The 18129-nt window shown below is 55.4% G+C and overlaps 1 protein-coding gene across 2 annotated transcripts in view; it reads left to right on the top strand.

The window, feature by feature from the left end:
* Positions 1-18129, top strand: part of RUNX1 (RUNX family transcription factor 1) — a 207434-nt gene that overhangs the window by 100628 nt on the left and 88677 nt on the right. The window lies entirely within an intron of this gene.

The following is an 18129-nucleotide window of genomic DNA, read 5'->3' as shown; positions in this document are numbered from 1 at the left end:
CCTCCCGGGTCTGGTACTGGAGTCGGATGCACTATTTAAATAAGTGCCACATGAACGTGAGGAGGAGGCTGGACGTGTGTGATTCACGAACAAACCCTCCCACAGTGCCCCCTGTGGGCTGGGGCGGGGGGGGGGGGGGGGCAGGGCGCCCCCTGGGGGGCCGCGTCTGGGCTCTGCCCAGGGCGCAGGGAGCTCTGTCAGGCGCACTCAGGACAAACGCCACGTGCCCGTGGGGGGAGGGGAGCGTCACCCGCTTGTGAGAGCTGGCTGGAGAGGACAGAGGAGCAGGGGGCCTTTTGGTTTGCGCGTGGCTTTCATTACGCAGTTCTTGACTTCAGAAAGATAGTTCATTTTTTTTTTTCTGAGTTCCTAGAGACCTACACAAATTCCCCATGAGAAAAAAAAAAGTTTGGGAATGATGTCCGTCCCTGATGCTTCCATCGGGAAATTACGAAAAGAGAACGGGGCCTGGGAGAGCCTCGGGCACTGCCGCCCGCCGGTGGGGAGGACGCGGAAGCCCGGCCGCGGCTTCCTCTGCAGGCCCCGGAGCCACGAGGCACGACCCGGGGCCACAGGGCGGCCGGTGGAGTGAGCAGGAGGCCTCTGAGCCCCGGGTTGGCGGGGGAGCCCACCATGGAGACAGCACACGTGGGTGCTGGTTCGTGGAAGCCGACATCAGGGCCAGTTTATGTCGGTCTTGTTCGGTCTAAAATTGAACTCGTTGGCTGGCCCCAGTGGCCACGCTGGCCTGTGGGTGTGAGCACATCACATGGCAGCTTGTTCGCCACCTGGAGGGTGTTAGTTCCAAACAAGGACGAGAGGAGGAAGAGGCAGAAAACCAGAAAGACGGGATGGGAGCTGAGGAAATCCAGCGAGACACTACAGAACTCTGGAGGTCAAGTTTCCATCTTTTTTTTTTAAGATTTTACTGATTTATTTTTAGAAAGAGGAGAAGGGAGCGAGAAAGAGAGGTAGAGAAACATCATTGTGTGGTTGACTCTCACATGCCCCCTCCTGGGGGCCTGGCCTGCAACCCAGGCATGTGCCCTGACTGGGAATCGAACCTGCGACCCTGTGGTTCACAGGCTGATGCTCAGTCCATTGAGCCCCACCAGCCAGGGCTCGAGTCTCCATCTTACGAAGACATAGTCGCTCCTGGACACTTTCCGACAGTGACTCAGCTCGCCCCCTGCCCTGACAGGTGGCCTCCCAACCAGCGGGCAGCTCGCCGCCTTGTGGGCCCTCCTCTGGGGACCTGCGGGCATCACACGGGGCACCGTCTCTTTTCTTATTAAGAAGCACAGTGGAGGTGCCCTTGCTGGCACGTGTAAGCGGCATGAAGATGCCGCCTCTGCACTCTGCTGAGGGCGAGAGCCCCGACTTCTGCAGCTGCCTTTCTAGTCCGGCTTCCCCAGTCGGCTGGGCGGCAGGGCCTGACGGGAGACGTTGGGAAAGTGAAGAGAGAGGGACAAAGCCGTGAACCCGTCTGATGTGAGCCCGATGTCCTTCCCCTTTCCAAACATGCACCTGCTTTCCCTTCCTGCACCAGGAAGATGGAGATAATGTGGGCAAGCATTCACATTCTTCTCTCAGGGGTTGGTGCCCCATGCGGTGGGTGCCCCAGGGAAGGGGGTCCAAGCCAGGGTCTCCCGACAGGCTCCAGCCGTGATCAGGAGGAGGATGAGAACACAGGCTGCCCGGCGTGTTGTGCTGTCCACACAGGGGGTCCGGTGAGCAGACCCCCGACATGGACCTGTAGTACGGTCCCAGGCAAACCGGCGGCCGCAAACCGGCGGCCACTCACATTTTGCATTACCAGGATCCTAGTTCAATGTGTGCGAAAACCAAAGGCCTACAATCGTTGCACAGGGTACTCCTAAAGTAAAAAAAAATGACAAGAGTATACCTCCTGGCCCGCAGCACCACCCCAAAATCTATGACAGCAGGAAGAGCCTGGTTCTGTTCCTCTTTCTTTAGAACAGTGAGATAAGCCCCTTCCAGCTCCCGGATGGTTCGCCTTCAGCGTGCATGCAAAAGGAGTTCAAAGGCTGACTTTGACAAAGGGCCTTGGGATGACCAAGTGTGTCCGATAAGACACGCGCGCGCCAAAGGCTTGAGCAATGAAGACCTGCAGTTGGGAAAGCCGGACGGGCCAGCGCGGGGCTGCGTTATCTGCAGCCTCAGCCCTGAAAGGCAGCGGCCCCAGCGCAGGGCTTTATCTGGCCGGCCCCAGAATAGAGATTGCACCTCCCCCGAGCCGCCCGCCCGGGCAGCCAGGAAACACCTTGCAGGGGAGTTGATGCAATAGCTGCCCTGACAGCCTGGGTGACAGTTGACACCGTGTTACAACACAGCATTGAGCAACGACCTTGCTGTCTCCTCCAAGGCGCTGTTCGACACCGCTTTTCCCCCTGGAGAGACAACGGGGCCACTTGGGGTGGCTTTTTTTTTTTTTTGCTTCCCCTTTTCCTTCTAATTCCGACTGTCCAAGAGAGGGAAGGGACATGCTTCCTCCTCCCCCTGCAATTCAACTGACAGCCCCTTTCCTGATTGACAGGTCAGGTCGGAGAGCAGCGGAGTGGACCCTCCGCGTGCTCCTCGTTCTCGAGACCTTCCAAGCATCCTCGCTATCTCTTCTCGGAGATTTATTGCTCAGTTCCTGCGACTTCTTCGTGGGGGCCGGCATCTAATTTATGTGATCGTAATCAGGAAAACCGCTTTGAAGGGGAACAAATCAATTTAGCTTTTCGCGAATTGTCAATTTTCTGGAAAGAAAGTTTCACAAGATCCTCCCTCTTTTTTAAAAAAAGAAGTAACAGCGTGGCGGTTGAGGAGTGGCGGGCTTGGGGCCAAGGGCACGAATGAACAGGCCGGGGGGTCCCAGAGCAGCCACCGTTCCCAGGACCCTGGGGAAACCACTCGTTTTTCAGAGCTGGGTGTTCTGTCTGCAAAACAAATGGGTGGGACAGAGCACTGGCTAAGACTTGTCACCTCTCAGGGTGACCTGGCACCACTCCGCAGAAGGGCAGCCCCCAAACCAGTTTCACTCTGATGTCTTGTAATACCCCCCGCCCTTCGCTGGTTGGCTTTCCAAACTCAGGACTGACCCGGGGCTTCTCGGTGGCCTTTGGGCAACGACAGAGCTCCGGACTCAGCCGATGAGGACACTGAGGCAAGGAAAGGTTAGGGCACCCACAGAGGGTCTCAGAGACGCGCCCACTGAGTCAGCTAATAAAATGAGCACTGGCGGGGGGGGGGGGCGCCCTCGAGGCCAGAGGCTTCCCAGCGTCTCAGCACAGCGCGAACCAGTAAGAGGGTGTCGCATGCCTGACTCAGGAGACAGATTTAGCCATCAAAAAGGGGCTTCTGGGAGCAATGCTTGCTCTTTCTGCCGGAGAAACACTGTTTCATTCATTCTCTCCCATTTCTTCTTCTTCTCTTTTCTTTTCTTTGTGTCATATAATCATAACTACTGTCATTATCTTTAACCCACAGCCAATGACCGGGTTACCGTCTTCGGTCTGAGAGCTGGCCACGGGCGAGCGCCCTTTCAGAGGGCAGCGTCCCGCGTGTTTCTAAGTCAGAGTCCGGCTGTGCTGCTTCACCTCCGGGGGGGATGCCGCGGGGGGTGAGCCCCACGCGGTGAGGAGCCCCCCAAGTCTGTACTCTGTTCTTACAGTCCACCTCCCAGCGTTGGCCGCCCATGACCCTCCGGCTTTGAAAACGCCATCGAGTCCTGATAAATAATGAATCCTAATGACAACACCGAGACACCTACTGGCACTGTGCTCCCGACAAAGTCAGGAGAACCGGGGCTGGGCCCTAAAAATGGCACACGGGTCTCTAAATAAAGGGCTTTAATGCATTTTCTATTTAAACCGGAAGGCCACGGGCTGCAACCCAAATTGAGATGGGCTGCGCTGCTTAAGTACCATTCTGGAGCAGCCGCTGAAATATTTATCTGCTGCTCCGGCTTCCGTGCCTCTGCAGCAGCTCGTCTTCTCGTCGCTGTCCTCTAGAGGGGACCTGTCGCAACCCCCCCCCCCCCGCTGGGCTGGGCTGGGGCCGCCCGGAGCAAGGGCGGGCCTTCTGCCAGGCCGTGCTTATGTCACTTCTTGAGTGCGAACTCTGCAGGGCGATGCTGTTTTTAAGACCCACGTCACAATTCCAAGACCAGCGTCTCCGTGCCCCTGGCCAAGTCCGTACTGTCACTGCTCCCTCTCTCTGCATGGCCAACGGCAAGTTGTTTAACCTCTTTCACCCTGAGGGGGTCGTAGTCCCGAATGGAATAGGATTATCCGGAGGATTCAATCAGAGGGTGCAGGGGGAGCCCCGCTGCAATATGGGAGCTGAGAAGGAGCCCAGGAAACATTCGGGACCGTTACCCTTTGTCCGCTGAAACCTGCTCAGCCGTCAGAACCCTGTGAGCTGAACTGAGGCCCCACTTCTTTTTAAAAAGACTTTATTTATTTATTTTTAAAGAAGGAAGGGAGAGAGAAAGAGAGAGAGAAACATCAATGTACAGTTGCTGGGGGCCATGGCCTACAACCAGGCATGTGCCCTGACTGGGAATCGAACCTGCGATGCCTGGTTCGCAGCCTGTGCTCAATCCACTGAGCTACGCCAGCCAGGGCAAGCTGAACTGAGGCTCCCACTTTTGACAAATCAGTTGCACGGCGTTCTCTGTTCTCAGGGACTAGCAACGCTCAGGGGACCCCCCTAGTCCAACGACCTTGTCGCTTGTCTTCAGGTAGATGACCCCCAAACCTGTTCAAATCAAACAGAGCCCACAAACCCAGTGCCCTGGGCAGCTGTGGGTATCTGCTTCGGCTGGCCCCGGTAGGCTAACCGATATCCTGGCCCCACTAAGGCAATATATAAACACTCATACGTTAGATTTCTTCTTTAAAAAGTAGAGCCCTATTTACTTTTCAAGACCCAAAAGTTTGTGTCCGAGGGGAAGTTCGCTGTTTTCGGGAGTGCTGACTTACAGCGCACGTCAGGGTGCCCCCGCCCTTCTGTTCGAAGCGAAACACACAGACCCCGGCAGAGGGAAGGGTCCCCTTCCACAGGCTGCCACTGAGCAGCTATTTCAGGTGTGGGTGCTTCGGAGTTCCACATTCCAGAATCTTCTAAGTCAGTGAAGAGAGGATATTTTCCTACAGGGGTTTTTATTTATTGGGGGCGGGGGGCTGTGTGGTAAGCTTCCGGTGGTCCAGCAGTTTCTAGATATCCGCCACGCTTTCCTTTTTTAGCTCCAGGGATTTCAAGCTTAGCAAAAAGCCAGGCAGGCCGCCGCTCTCGCCGCGCCCACCCCGTCCGACAGACGTGGGGAAGCTGCTGCGCAGTCGCTGCTTGAGTCTCTTCCCAGTGTGCATGTGACTCTGTGTCCGACTTTACTCAGACGAACCCTAGGACACTTTAGAATGTGCAGGTGACAGGCAGGACAGCCAACAATGCTCTCATCGCAGAAGTTTTTCTCTTGCTGCTGTGCCTGAAGGCGGTATCCCACTCTCGCTGCAGGAACACCGTTCAGAGAGGCTGTGATCTATCCAGCCTTTAGTGACCATGATCTGAAAAAAGTGCACGCGTACTCTGTGCAACAGGGAAAATAAAACTTCCTTGTAACTTTCCTCTCTTCTCATCCCCGGCACCCCAGGGGTTACCCTGAGGCCTTAATCCATTCCCCTCCAACTGGGGAGGGAAGGGGGGAAATCATTTCACTAACGAAATGGAAATCACCAGCCTGTATAACGCCCGAGGCGAAAAGCAAAGAAATGAGTTTTCTTGTGAGCTTGGTTAGCGAGGGGGAAGAAATCTGCATCTCGTACTTCGCTGCACGCCAGCGTTCACCCTGCCAGTGTTCGGTAATGACCTCCAGGCACGCGGGTCAGTCCGGGGGGAGGCCGGCCCAGGGCGCCGGGCTGGGCTCACGGTCAGCCAGCCCTGGGGCAGTGGCCCAACCAGGGCTGTGGACCAAAAGAGGACCCCCCCCCCGCCCCGCCGGCATCTTCGGTAAACTGCCTCCTTTCCCCCTCGGCCATTCACTCCACTGAGCAAAAGAGAGCTCCCGACTAAAGAAATTGTTCTATACAATTTTGGTGGCAAGGAAATAGCCTCGATGTGGGATGTTTTCCTCTAAAAAAATGAGATGCTTCCTAAATTGAGCACTGAACAATTACAGAACTTCTTCAAATGAATGCTTGTGAAAAATTATTTTAAATCCATGTTTATGAGCCCTGGCTGGCGTAGCTCAGTGGATTGAGCGCAGACTGTGAACCAAAGCATCGCAGGTTCGATTCCCAGTCAGGGCACATGCCTGGGTTGCAGACCACGGCCCCCAGCAACTGCACATTGATGTCTCTCTCTCTCTCTCTTTCTCCCTCCCTTCCCTCTCTAAAAATAAATAAATAAAATCTTTAAAAAATAATAATTAATAAATAACATTATTTTTAAAAATCCATGTTTATGTAAACGTTTGCTGCATGCCCATCCTCCCAGCGGAGCCTGGAGCACTGTATTTCTCAAGGATGTCTTGAATTTATCTTCAAGACAGGCGTCTCCATGGGCACTTGGATTGTTGTAGCAACCAGACTGGCCGCGGACACAGACGTGCTTCAGCATCGCTGAGCAGCGGGGCCCGCCTGGCCAGTGGTTCAGCGAGACCTGGACCGCTTTCATCCGGGGCTCACTCGTCATTGCAAGTGGGCAGCCCTCTGTTCCTGGGCTCTTGCCATTAAAAAAGAGAAAAGAATAGGAAAGAATAGGAAAAAAAACAAACCCTCCTCCACGTAAATACTTAACAGTGAGCCTTCCAGTTCCGTTGGTGTGCTTAATTAATCATTGTTAATAATATGATATCTGGACACTGTCCACATATCGCCTTCATTGTACATACAGTATCAGCTGGGAACTAGTGAAGAGATCATGTTAATTTTTAGGTGTTTTGTTTTGTTTTCTTAAACAGCATTTTAATTTTTCCTCTCCACTTTTCAAGAAGATGTGAACTCTAGAACTGGCACCATTTATTCACTCAAAAAAGATAGCAAAATTTGCTTTGTGTTTTGGAAAGTAGATTTAAATTATAGCATTTGTCTAAGCAAGTCCAAATCAATCATATCACAATGTTCAAATCTAATGCGACCACGGCTTGATGGGGTAATAAACAATGATGTTTCAAGAGAAGTCTCCACAAAAATGTTTAACATCCCACCTCATTGCATGGTACATTATTTCTATAAATGTGATTATTACTAAATCATCAATAACATTACATTAAAAATGTAATCTGAAAACATGTAACTGCTACAGGGCAGATCTTGGGATTTTCATGAAACTTAAAGAATGTAAGTATGTAATTACATGGAATGATCACTTCCATTGTTGCTGACTTTTTTAGTTATTTTTTGTGGCACACCACAACAGGAAATTCTAAAGCTCTTGTGGAGTGTGATAGTTCCAGGCCCTCCCCAGAAAGCAGGACGGTGGCGGCCCTAGCCCACTCTTTCGTATAAAATCCCGGTTCCCACATTTGAAGAGAGTGGGGTTCCTCGAATGCATTTGTCTCATCTGCACGCCTGGCGAGCGCTCCGGCCAAACGCGACGGCTGATTACTGATCAGTGTGGGCATTTCAGGAATTCCTTCACAGACAAACCAGACATCCTGCCCTCGGTTGCTAGGGAGATTTTCCATGTCCCAGACAGGTGGGCGATTTGAACCCAAGACTCCTCTTGAGCTTTTACATTCCCTTTCTAAGGAGTTCCACTGTGTGGGTGGGAAACGTCTTTGCAGTTTATATGGGGTCACAAATAGGAAAACTCTTTATTTCTGCGATGAAAGAAGGCACCAGTTTGAGGCACTAAGAGTTTTAACAATAATAATGGAGAGTCTTATAGCTCCTTATTCTAAGAACAAAGTGATTAAACTACGTTGTACATCCATATATTTTTTAACTAATATTTTATAACACAATGCATAGTGGCACCTCACTGTTGGGTTGGCATGGAAGAAACCATGAGTGAAAGGCTGAACATTGACACTTTTAAATATTTACGGTAATAAAATATAGGTAACATTTCTGAGCCGCCATTTGTTTGTCTCTAATGTCAATTTTATGCAAATTATAGAACAGAACAACAAAGCATTTGTTCTGCATTCTCTACTTTGTTATTTCTTCTGAGAACTCGGGGTCCGCGCCGTCACGCAGACCAGGAGCTGCCCGGCCAAACTGGACGGTCACTGTGTTTGAGCTGGCAGGCTGCTGGCAAATTGACACATCGAGTGGGTGTTTGAAAAATCTATATGTTGTCTTTCAAAATAAACCTATTCGTAGGAATGGCTATTTAAGAATGAGTATCCTTTAACCACATGGCAACTCTGTTTTGAAATCATGGCTATTAAAAAGGAACCTTTTGTCCTCATCTGCGTGCCTCTACGGGTTTCACAGAAAACTCGCTTTGCTGGAAAAGCGAGGAGCGAGAGACGCTTTCCGAGCTCAAGGAGACCCGTGCACTGTTGCCCGGGCCGAGCCAGCGGGGCTGGGAATCCGCCAGTGGGAAGGAACAGCGCACGGGGTCGGCCTGCGGCGCGCTCGTGGCCGGGACATAGTGGTTAGTTCAGTGGCGGTCGCTGTGAGCTCGTGTCCTTCCGCCTCCGAGTCAAGCCGGCTCTGCGGCAACAAGAACCCCGAGCTTGGCTCAGCGCAGCTCAGCGGGAAGAGCATGAGTCGGGAAATAGGTGTTGCTGAGTGACCTTGACTAGCGGCGGGTGAATGCAGGGCATGCGCACGGCAGGCCGGCAGCGGAATTGCTGTGGGGGTGGACTGTGCTTGGAGCGGTCGCTCCAGGGCTGCGCCGTCCCACACCGCAGCCCCGGCCACAGGTGACCGTCGAGGACTTGGAAGGTGGCCACGCAGAGGGGAGATGTGCAGTACATGTCAGATACACGCAGGACTTTGGAGACTTCCCAGAAAGAAAAAGAATCTAAGATATCTCAATAATTTCATATGGGTTACATGCTGAGGTGGAAACCTGTGGCTATATTGAGTTACAGGGAGGAAAATAGAGGATCACAGTTCATTTCACTCATTTCTCTTTATGTTTTCCAAGTGGCCACTAAAAACTTGAACAGGAGCGCTCAGGGCTCGCATCCTGTGTCCAGGAGGCAGTGCTGCCCTGGGACAGGGAAGTGTGGCCCCAGGGTTCACATGCCAGGGTCCGGGGAGGACACCTGGCGGGTGACAGCGTGAGGATGGGAGCCGTTCTGGGAAGTGCTCATGCTCGCTGGTGGCGGCTGCGCACGCCACAGACGAACAGGCACGGGTTGGACCGGGCTGGTGACAGAATCTCGGTTTCTCCGTCTGTGCGGCGAAGGAATAATTACGGGCTGTCTGTGTGAGAGGGTTAAATGGCACGTTGCGTGTAAACGTGAGGTCTGAGCCAGGACGCACCAGGCTGCTATAAAAAAATGCTGTGTCGCAGGTTCGATTCCCAGTCAGGGCACATGCCTGGGTTGCAGGCCATGACCCCCAGCAACCACACATTGATGTTTCTCTCTCTTTCTATCTCCCTCTCTCGCCCTCCCTTCCCTCTCTAAAAATAAATAAATAAAATCTTAAAAAATATATATCTTTTAAAAATGCTGTAGACCAAGGGGCTTCAGAAACAGAACCTCATTTCCTCCTGGTCTGGAGGTCTGAGACCAGGATGCCAGCGCGGGCAGGTGCCGCCTAACACCTTCTTCCCAGCGTGTGCGAGCACGCGGCTGCCTGCTCGCTGTGTATTCTCGGGGCAGAGAGAGTGAGAAAGAAAAGGAAATCTCTCGGGTCTCTTGTTACCAGGGCACTAATCCCATCATGAGCGCCCCACCCTCACTATCTCCTCTCCATCGAATGCCCCCCAAAAGGTCCCACCTTCTCACTCGTCACTCTGGGGGTTAGGGCTTTAACGTGTGGGTGTGTGGGGATGGGGGCCGCAAACATTTAGTTTAAACAGTCCAATCAGAGGTAGCCACTTGCCAGTGTTGTTCATGAGAACCTCTCGGACACCACCGTCCAGTGTGTGTCGGGAGCGATTTCTGCTGAGTCGGGCACCGGGCGGCTGCCCTTGGTCCTTGAACCTCCAGCCGCGGCATCACCGTGAGCCTGTGGGAAGCGCGGCAACTCGGGCTCCACCCCAAACCTACTGCATCAGAACCCGCCCCGAACCAGGTCGCCAGGGCTCCGGAAACACACGCTGCTCGTGCAGTGCCGGCTGGGGGCTCGGGGAGGAGCCAGGCAGCCTTGTGGGCGAGGTGTGCCAGTGTGGCGTGCGTGTGGCGGTGCAGGGGCCGGGGGTGAGGGTCTGGGCTAGACCCAGGAGTCGGGCAGTCAGGGAGCAAAATATCAGCTTCATCGCCGCTAGGACTCACGGTTTAGCTGCGTGGCCTGCCGACACCGGACCAGGGAAACAGGCGTGGTCATCGGCACACAGGCCGCGCCTCCCCAGGATGATAAGTGGCGGGGAAGGCGCTCACCTGAGGCCGGGGTTCCCACCCCCTCGGAGATGGGGACGGGGAGGGTCACCCTCCATCCCGCAGGACGGTGCTAAAGAGCTCGGCCCGAATTCAGGACGCACAGAGGAAGTCAGACGGGGCCGACTCTGCCGCCCGCGGGGTGGAAGGCGAGCCCGAAAGCACTGTAGGCAGTGACCGGGGACCCCTCCTCAGGAGGCCGGGTGAGGCACTGAGAGGGCTGGAACCTGAGTGATGACCACAGAGGTGGGAAGGGGGGATGGACTGTGACACAAAGACCCCACAGGGAGGGCTTAGCAACAGATGGGGCGAGGCCACAGATGAGTCCCGGATCCACGACTGAAACCTGGGCGGATTTCGGTGGGGGCAGCGAGCTGCCCTGAGACTCGGGCCGCTGGGTGTGAGGGTCAGTTAGACGCACAGCGCCAGTGCTCACGTGTTTGTGTGCTCACGTGTCCGTTTCCTCGCGTGCCTCCCCTCTGACATGCACCCTCGCGAGTCACCCCTGCCCCGGCGCCCCTGTCCTGGCCTCCGCCAGGCACCTGCCTACCTCTTGGTCCCCAGCCGCACTCACCTTCTCGTCCTCCAAGCCACCGACTGCCCCCTGCCGGAGGTCCCCACAGCTCTCCCGCGGGCAGAGGGAATGCAGCCTTGGCAGCCCTCATCCTCACGGCCTTGGCCTTGGCCTCGGAGACATGCCTTTCCTCTCACAGCCCCCATCTTCCTCCGGTGTTTGAGGCCGTATTTTCTCATCTCCCCGGTTGTTCCCTCTCCCTCTGACCACCCCCCTGTGTGGGTGACCCGAGACTCTGTCGGCCTTCCTCTGCCCACGGGCATGCTCCCTAGATGGCCCGCAGCTCGGGCAGGCACGTGAGGACCCTCAGCGACTCCGCACCCCTGCACGCACGCCTGGCTGTTCCGTCTGCACCTGCAGTTCCGCTCTGCATGTCCCAGCCAAACCCGGCGTCCCCTCCACCCCTCCTCTGCCGGCCCTACCTGCTGCGGACGGCACCTGGGCCGCAGGCGGGGTCCTCGCCTCCGGCCACCCCCTCCCCCTCCCCCCTCTGCGTGTGTCCACCTTAACAGACGCTCCCGATGCTCGTCGGACCCCGGCAGCAGCTGCCTCCCCTCCCCTCCGCCCGCCCACCTGCGGCAGGTTTCTTTTCCTAAGACGTGTGTGAGCCCCGTTTCCCAGATGTCACGGCCCTGGCAGAGCCGTTGCCCTCAGGTTGGCGTGTGACCTGTCCGTGCTCCCGTCCGCCCGTGCTGGGTCACGTGCGCGCTGCCCCTCCCCAGCCTGTCCCGGACCCACGCTCCGACTCTCCCAGAGCTGGCGTGCGGACCTGTTTCCCAAGTTCAGGATCTTCTCAGGCCGATACCTCAGCCCAGGGCGGTTCGCCGGGCCCTTCCTTCAACCTGCAGCCACCTGGCCAGAGCCCGCCCCACCCCAGGATTCCAATGGAGCCTCACCGGGACTGGGGAGGGAGGCTCTCCCGGGCCCACCAGGCGGGGCCCTCCCCTCCTCCTTCTGCGGCCCCTCCCACTGCGGGTCGGCGGCTGTGACGCCCAAGAGCCTAGCACCCCGCCCGGTACGCAGGCAGCCTCAGAGGAGTGTTGCCGGGAGGAGACTCAAATACTTCATGTCCAGGAATGCCCTCCAGATGCCCTTTGGGGAGAGTGGGGGCAGGAGAAGAATAGAAACCCATTTCAGAGATTGACTATGAATCCAAAAGCCTCTCGGCCACACAGGCCTTGACGGGCTCTCCAAACTGCACGGCTCGCCGCCGAGAACTCTGGGTCCCGGCTCCTGGCGCGCTGGGCTTTGCACGGCGGAGACTTCCAGGGATGTTTTCTGACGGAGACTGAGGCGGGGGAGGGGGTGAACGTGGACGATGAGATCAGAGCTTAACCGTTCCGAACTGGACAAAGGACACGCGTAAAAATACACAGCTGTGGACAAAAAGAAACATAGCCCCCCGTGCGTGCGGCCCCACGTGTGGACACGCGTGTGTGTGTGTGTGCACGCGTGTGCACAGAGATGAAGAGTGCAGCGACCTCGTCGAGTCTCCGAATTCTCCGAGTGTGAGGCTTCCTGTCCGTGACACGGAGTCGCTGCGAGGCCCGGATCGGGCCAGGCAGGCAGAAGCGTGTTGCGGCTGCCTGGCCGCAGCAGCACCCAAGGAGCGACGGGCAGCGGGAAGGACGGACCGGGAGGGGGAGAGGGAGCTGCAGGACGAGCCTCGGCAGCCGCTCAGGCCTCCCCTCTCTCCCAGCTCAGGTCCCAGCCCCTAAAACAGCTCCGTGGGCAAACCGCTTCCAATCCCCGCAGCGGCTGCCCCACCCAGGGACACCTGTCCCCTCCCCCACCCCCACCCTCTCTCCCTCCCGCCCACTGGCAGCTCAGGGACCTGAGCTGTGGATTCAAGACCCCTGACACAGGACTGAGAGAACTGTCAGCAGACCGGGTACCACCTTTCAAAATCCACTCACTTTCCCCTTTTCTAAGTTAAAAACAAATCTTGGCTTTTCTCTCAGAATCACTGAAATGTGAGGTCCATGGCGAAAACACCTCTCTGTCACTTGGCTCCTGCCGTGTCTCACCCTTGGACACGGGAAGGCTTCTCGGGGTCTCCACGCAAAGATTCCCGGGACAGCTGGTGGGGCTGGTGTCTTCACCATACATATAGCTGCCCGGTCTGTCTTACTGGTGTGGATCCCGGCCCCACAACCTGCCTGTTGAACTGAACTTACTACCTGCCGGGGCATTTGTTATTTTTTACCTTACTATTCATAATTAGTGCGAATGCTTCTTTCTCTGTCCTGATTTTTTTTTTTTAATCTTTATGGAGCCATTTCAGGTACATGTCAAGCACAACCTTGGTTTTTTCCAGGCTGCTCCTCTGGCAATATCCACGTTTGATTCCTTTCATCTTTCAGCACAGGGCAGTCCTTCTCGGAACCCCTTATTATTTTAGCTGCTTTTTTAGCTTTGGCAAAAATGTAAGACGAGGGAGCTGCCAATCTCGTTCTCCTGCCTATTTAAACAGCGTCTGGAAATCTGAAATAATTACCTCCTTTCTTCGTTTTAAAGGTTTTTAAAAGCAGTATCGCACGCACATTATGCAGTGGGGTTGAAAGCTTTGAATCCGCCGTGTTTGACACGCTCAGATTCTGAGGCTCTGAGGAAGGGTGCTTCCTCCAGGTCCATCGCCGCGAGGGCCGGCCATTATCGCCACTCGGGGCTGATGGCGTCATTTCAGCTTCAGAACATGGCATGTACATATTCAAGGGAAAGAGAAATAGCTTCCCTTGGCTTCGCTTAATGGATTTCGCTGTAACTGTACATGCGGCAGTATATCGTAAGTGATTCATGTGTGGAAGTTATCATATGAGAGTTATTTTCCGTGATAATTGATATCATCTGTTCCTTCAAGAACGCGAGATTTCCATACAAGCGATCGGCCCGCCGAACAAAGGGAAAGGAAAAGCAGGCAGAGAGGGAAGATTTCTAACATGCCTTATCTCTGCGAGTCGCTGATTTAGCCTCTGCCCTATCACAGATTTGCAAATGTCTTTGCATAATTTCACCTTGCCTTCTGAGTCATCCCTGCACCCTGCAAATGTGTGTGTCATGTTCCCGAAATAAATCACAGGTGATCCTCGGAATGACGAGGGTCAGCAGCAGGCAGCAGTGGGACACACTGGCTGGAGGCACATGAAATCGTGTGCATCTGTAACAGTTCACTTTCGTTTGTTGATTTACTGTTGTAAGCAATTTGTACGCCAAAGATGGACAGCGTGCTATAAAGAAATCTCCAGTCCTAAAAAAAAAAAAAAAAAATGGGAGAGGAAATAAGCTAACAAAAAAAAATAGTGGGGGAATTTAGGTTTTATATTTGCATTTACTGCGATTAGAATGAAATCCACCATCGATCAACTTGGTGTTTGCTGTCAGCACAGCCATTCGGTCATTTTTATTTTTTTTTCCTTTCTATTCTTTCAGAATGCGTCCACGGGATGAATCCATCTAGAGATGTTCACTGTATGTTAGATCCCCAATTATACTTCTCCAAAATATGCACATTCATGTATATATGCATACATGTGATTTGTTCTGCGTATCCTATAAATAACACAGGGTATAAACTAACCAAATAATTAAGGCGTATTTTTTTTGCTGATTCAAAAATACTTAAAAGCTGTTTTCTGTATTGTAATTGTCTGACCATATAAAACATTCCAATGAATCCTTAAATGACAGCCTCAGTGCTGCGGCACTTACCACGGGGACAACCTGCAGGGATTCGATGACTCTGGGGAAAAAAAAAAAAAAAACACCAGAGCTTGGCTTCTGCATGTCACAGCCCAGTTTACTACCTCTGCGATGGAGGTGGCAATGCCTTCTCTTTACGAGGGTAAAATGTTTACGAAGCATCCCCACGTTGGCAGAAGGTTAGTTTTGACATTTTCTCAGCTCCGCCGCTGGTGAGCTGCACACCCGAGCCAGGCGCGTGACGTGACATGCACACCGACCATGGCATCTCGTGGAAACCGTCACGGACAGGGAGGGCGACGCAGGGGGGGAAACCGGGGAATTAGATTTCAAAAGGGAAACCACCTCAAAGCCACTTCAGAGGGAGAAAAAAAAATGTCTCATTAAATCCCAGTGTTGAGACCAGGATGGTGCGTGCGGCGGGTCCCTCCCTGCACACAGGGGCACAAGGCACTCTTCCTCTGGGGGTCTCTTCCCCGTGACACGGCACCAACTGCAGGACAGGGGCTCGGGGACAAAGTGTGGCCTCTGGTTTTTAGTTCCATGTCAATGGTACTGAAAACAGAAAGAGTTCTTTTAGAAACAGTCAATTTTTAGAAACGTCATCTTAAAAATATCTTGCGCACGGAGGGGTTTTGATTTTAAGAGACTGGTGCAAACTCAAACCCCAGCATTACCCATGTTTTGTTTTGGGGAGGGTTTTGAAAAGGAAAAATGTAAACTACTTAGATATTTTCTGAGACCACCTAGAGTTACCCATTTACCTAAAGTCGTGGAAGAAAAAAAAAACGTGGAAGACCTGTGACTGTGTTCCAGGGAAATCATTTTACTTTCAACTAACCAAACACTACGTTGAAAATTCGCTCTGAGAACTTACAGTCCATGCCTCCATTAGGAGCCTTCCCGAAACTTCCCCTGTGGAGCAAACGGGGCAGAGTCCGTCCTAGCGCATCTGCCCAACACACCGCTTCTCTGTGCTTGCGTTTTGTACGCTGGCAGAAGCAAACGCCAGGACTACCCCAGGGGAACCCTGGGAGCGAACGCGGCGATGCCTCCTTTCCCTTCCCCCTTGGGGAGGCCGAGGAGGGACCTTCTGCATTGCCGCCGAGGTGAGCGCTCTGGGTGGAAAGGATGTCTTCATTTCCTGCTCGATGTGACTGAATTTTATAAGCTCCGTAAAAAGCCCTTCACGCTCAGGGGTTCCCGGCGCCCCTAAATTGAGTCCAGTGCTGACCGCTTTCCATTCGTTTTAGTTCCTCGGGAAGGAAGTTTGTTTCCGGCTTTCAGGTGCGCGCGGCGCAGCGGTAGCCCGCGCGCGTCCGGGGAACCCCGAGTGCCCGGCGGGGTTTGGAACAAATCAGCAAAGGCTCTTCCTTGCTATTATCGTCCTCCTCGGCGTTGGGATTTGGGGTGTATTTATTGGTTGAGACTCTTAGCTAAGGAGCGCCCTTGAAAGGCAACCCTTGGAGCATCTATCGCCGAGCCTCCCCTCCTTCTCAGGGAGGGAACTTGACGCCGGCGCGGAGGCTGCTGCGGAGAGCCCGACCCGCAGCCCCTCGCGGGGTTTAGGGTTTCAAACCGCCTGAGCCCCGGAGGAGCCCTCTCTGACCTTTCCAAGGCGCGGGTTACCTCGGTTCGCTCTCTCCCCCTTATCGGAGCCCATTTTTGCCCTCCCCCCCGCACTCCTGAGCTGCACCCAGCGCCCGCAGGGGTCCCTGGGGATGCCCCTGGAGCTTGGTGGGCTCCGGGGGAAATGCACACGGGCCCAGACAATAGGTCGTTTTACTCGCGGCTAAGTCGCTCCTGAGCCGGCGGCGGGGTTTGGTGACCGCGCAGTATTTGGAACCACTCGGCCCACGTGGAGAGCGGGCATTTGGGGGTCTTTATCTTTCTTACGGGGCGTTGTGAAAATCATTTTTAAAGAAAAATACAAGGGAGTTTTCTGAGACCCCAGACCCAGGAAAACAAACAAAGTACAGCTAGGTGCTGCCCGTTCCCGGAGTGTCGCCGGTTTCCCGGGGAGGAGCAAGGGGACAGGCCCACCTGGGGAGGAGCGCGGCAGGCGGGGGGTTGTCGGGGCGCGCGAAGCACAGACCGCCTGAGAGTGGCCGACCGCCTTGGCCTGCAGAGGGGTTTCGGTAAAAGATCCGGACAAGGGCCAGTGGGGACAGCAGGGACCCCTGCCCGAGGATTCCTGCGCCACCAGCTCCGCGACCGGAGCCGCGGGAATGGGACGCGATCGCGCAGCCTAGCTCTCTTTCCCGTTTCCTGTCGATTCTCCCCAAACTGAAGTTCTTACGAGATCGACCCAAAGGCCGCGAGGAGGGCCGGCAGAGCCCGGCGCCGTCGGGGGCGTTCCCGGGCGCACGGCGGCGGCCCGGTGTCCGGGGCTGCGAGCGAGGGCGGCTGCTGCCCCCTGGCGTCCACACGAGGCCCCTGGCGCTGTCCTCTGCCCGCTCGGCGCCGCGCGCCTGGCCTTGCTGGTCCTGGGCGAGAGAAGCAGCCTAGGCGCCCGCCACGGACCCCGCCGCGGTCAGGCTGGCCCCAGCGGCAGAGCCGAGGAGAGTGCGGGGAGGCAGCAGCACCCCCCGAGCCGCCCGTCCGCGGGGCGTGGGAGGAGGGGGTAAAAGCGGATGCAGGGAGGGGCCCGCAGGGGCTGGGTGAGGGACCCCTTCTTCAGGGAGCTGAAGTTGAAGTTGAGGGTTCCGTGGGGCAGGTGGGGACGGGCTCCGAGTGAGCGCCCTACCAGGAGGTGAGGGACCCCCGCGGGGGGGGGGAGGGACCCTCGGTGCCGGGGACAAGGCTCCGGGGCGGGTCCCCTAGGCTACGAGCAAATGCCTGCGGCTCCGGGCACAACGGGAAGTTCCCGCCCGTGCGCAAAGCCGGGGTGGGTTCGGCACCGGGGCCGCGCTCAGGGGCGGGGAGAGGAGCCAGGCTGTTTCCGGGGTGCGGTAGGTGGGTGCGGGGCTCGGGCCACGCGGGCCTCGAGCCACCCGGGCCCAGCAGGAGCTATCGCCCCGCCGCTCCGAGGGCCGGAAGAGGGCCCAGCAGATGCTTTCAACTTTCCAGTAGCAAGTTCTTTGGGGTCTTTTCTGACTGGGAAACCCCTTTGCTGGCCGCTAAGCACATAGCCCGAGCGAGACGCGCTGCGCAATTAAGCCGAGGCCCAGACGCGGCGAAAACAGCAATTAAAGAAAACAAGCCAAGAGAGAAAACTAAAAACACAAAAACCATGTTGTGGAGACCGAGAACCGTCTGGCCTCATTAAATGAATCAGCGCCACTCCGCCGCTGCCAACCGGGCCTTGGGGCCGCGCACGGCAACTCTCCGGCCGGGCCCTCGGCCC

Source organism: Phyllostomus discolor, chromosome 2 (assembly GCF_004126475.2).
Source record: "Phyllostomus discolor isolate MPI-MPIP mPhyDis1 chromosome 2, mPhyDis1.pri.v3, whole genome shotgun sequence".
In the NCBI taxonomy this organism is placed as follows: domain Eukaryota; kingdom Metazoa; phylum Chordata; class Mammalia; order Chiroptera; family Phyllostomidae; genus Phyllostomus; species Phyllostomus discolor.
Note: the sequence above shows the minus strand (reverse complement) of the source record. Positions and strands in the feature narration are given on the sequence as shown.